We start from the raw sequence: 3,029 nt of genomic DNA, 5'->3' as shown, positions 1-3,029 counted from the left end.
TCTGCCTGGGTGGATCCAGTTGAATGTGAATTACAGAAAAACAACAAATAATTTTTGAGTATAAGTATAGACCATGCAAAATTTGGGATATATTTATGCTTAAAAAAAAAAAAAGATTGTTTACCTGTAATTCCAATTTAACTACGTATATCCTGTATTTTCTCTTGCTAAATTTAGCAACCATGGGTCTGTCCTGGGGATTGCACGGGTTGTGTTCTTTGGCTAGTGGTGAGGCATTAAAAGTAATCAGTAAGATGATTCATCAAATAAAAACTAATGACATTTTTTTTTTGGTTTTATAAATGGAAGTAAAGATTCCCACTTATTTTTTAAATGTTTTCAAAACAGATGACAATGCCCTTACTTCCACAGAAGCCACAAACAGAACAAAATATATTGAGAAACTTCACACATTTTGAGTTATGCATATCTTATCACTGTAATCATCGTCAAATAAAAAATGACTTTATTGCTTTTCTCATAATTTTGAGAGTTTATTCTCCCTTCCCTTACTTCAACCATAAATCCACGATATGGATGATAAAACAAAGTTTATGCTTATCTACTATTTGTGAATTAAGAAATCAATTTGAATCTCAATTCTAAAATATTAGGACACAGGCCAAGCCTATTAAAAATCAAACAAAACTGTCCTTTACTGAGATCTTTAACACTTTAGCAGGTGTTTTAAAAACTTCTAGTGTTAAAAAATAGATCTGAAAACGAAATAACCTTTATCTTTTATAATAGTTTTAGATTTACAGAAAAATTACAAAGATGTTACAGAGAATTCCCATATATCCCAGACCTGATTTTCCCCATCACAAACATCTTACATTAGTATGATATATTTGTTATAATTATTGACCCAGTACAGATATGCTATTATTAAGTAAAGTCCATACTTTATTCAGATTTACTTAATTTTCCTCTAAAATCCTTTTCCTGTTCCAGGATCCTATCCAGGTTGCGACACCACATTTAGACCTCATGTCTCTTGAGGTCCTCTTAGCTCTGATAATTTCTCAGACTTCTGTTGTTTTCCATGACCTTGAATGTTATGAAGACAACTGATCAGATATTTTACAGAATGTTCCTCATTTAGGATTTGCCTGATGTTTTTCTCACGAATGACTGGGCTATAGGTTTTGGGGAGGAAGCCACAAAAGTCAACTGCCGTTTTCGAAACACCGTCTCAAAGGTATAGATTTTTTTAATAGACAATTTTTATGAACTGCTTACTAATATTCTTAGAAACTCACATATTTTAATGCCCCCAATTTAGTTTTACCAGCATATCTAGTCTAAAGTAAACATATGCACAAGACTCAGGATCTTCAATCATTCTCGATGAATGGCATTTTAATATGGGTTCTAATATCATTTAGCATGATCATATGACACTTTAAAGTACAAAGGCAAAAAAAACAGATGAAGTTTAGAAAAAGGTCTCATGAAAATATTAGAACATTATATTCATTTGTCTTTTAATTAAATTCTAATTTAATAAATTAAATAAAATAAATAAATAATATATTAAAAAAATCTTAAAAGGCAGGGAAAACAGAATCACTGATGAAGAGGAGCTACCTATGGCAGAGTGACAGCGTCCATCCCACTCCCCAGGGCCAACACATCAGCTGACAGCTCTTTAAGTTTCTCAGGCATCTAAGTTCATTCTTCCCAGCCTTGCCAACCTTAATCCAACCAATGGTTCTCCCCATGACCCAAGAGCTGGCACATCTCCCTTGCTGCTTGAAAACACAAGAAAATTTGACTCTCTCATTTGTTATTAACCCACTAAGTGGTGAATTTCAAGGGAAACTATATAAATGTTATTTTGCAGTAATTAATTGACTCCTCAATTAATGAGGTTAATGATTAGGTTTAAATTGGCATTTTGTTGGTCAAAGGCAGCTACTGTTAGCAAGTGCATATGACCCTAATACTCTCGACAACACAGGGATGGAGGCCTCAACCTGTATTTATTTTCCAATTTCCCATAAAGACTCATAAACAGAAGCCTTCTCAAGGCACGAGCTACCTTGTAAACAATCAGGTGAGAGGCCCATTTCCTACTTTGTGAATGACTCGAAGTCAAAAGCTGAAATGATCACAAATCATGCTGAATGTCGAGAGTCCAGATGGATATTGCGAGAAGGGGCGAGAATGCCACCTTCCACCGAGCTCATGAGTATCCAGCATCCAGGCATGTACATCAATGGCACATTTTCTGTTAAAAACCCTCAGTCTGCTCCCCGAGACTAAACTGTGTCAGTGATTTTTAAGACACGATATACAAACAGATTCAAAGTTAAAGATGCAGAAATACATAGCAAATATGTTGCTCCCAGAGAGAATCAATTTAATCCAAATCATTGCTTGAGTAGGCAGCAACGATTTAAACATCAAAGGCAACCACCTTAAAATACCCTTGTTAGGTAAGAGGAAACTCCTCAATCTAATGAAGCTACTGTAATAACTTCAAGTCCTTTCTATGTGGAGGCTTTATATTTCAAAGACATACTCTGACTAAAGGCATAGCTAATTTAAATAAAAAGGGAATTTTTGTGATAGCGAAGTCCAAATATGAGATATGAAAGTTTATAGAAGCAAATATTTCATTTCCTGTTCATATTAACACTTTCTATATGAGAGGAAATAAACGTAAACATGCAATTACTAAAATACCACTCCTGAAGTCATATAAATTGGCTTCTGATAGTTTGTTATGCAGCAATTTAAAAAATCCATATCTCTGACACATTAACCTTTGTTCTTTATGAAACAAATAACAAAATTTCCAACATATTTCATTCAATGCCTCATAGCAAGAGTGGCACTGGCTCATTCTGCAGTAATTTCAAATAATTAACTTTTCTTTCAGTTGGCAATATTCCAAATCATAGATGGTATCTTCAACTTAAACATGATGGAAAATGTAATATAAATTCATCTTCAGAAAATAAATCTAATTCTTATGATGATATATGATATTTTTCCCAGTTTTACCTATACTCATCAATATC

The sequence above is a fragment of the Pteropus vampyrus genome, unplaced genomic scaffold, assembly GCF_000151845.1.
Source record: "Pteropus vampyrus isolate Shadow unplaced genomic scaffold, Pvam_2.0 Scaffold94, whole genome shotgun sequence".
Classification (NCBI taxonomy): Eukaryota; Metazoa; Chordata; class Mammalia; order Chiroptera; family Pteropodidae; genus Pteropus; species Pteropus vampyrus.
The sequence above is the reverse complement of the archived record's forward strand: the minus strand, read 5'-3'. Positions refer to the sequence as shown.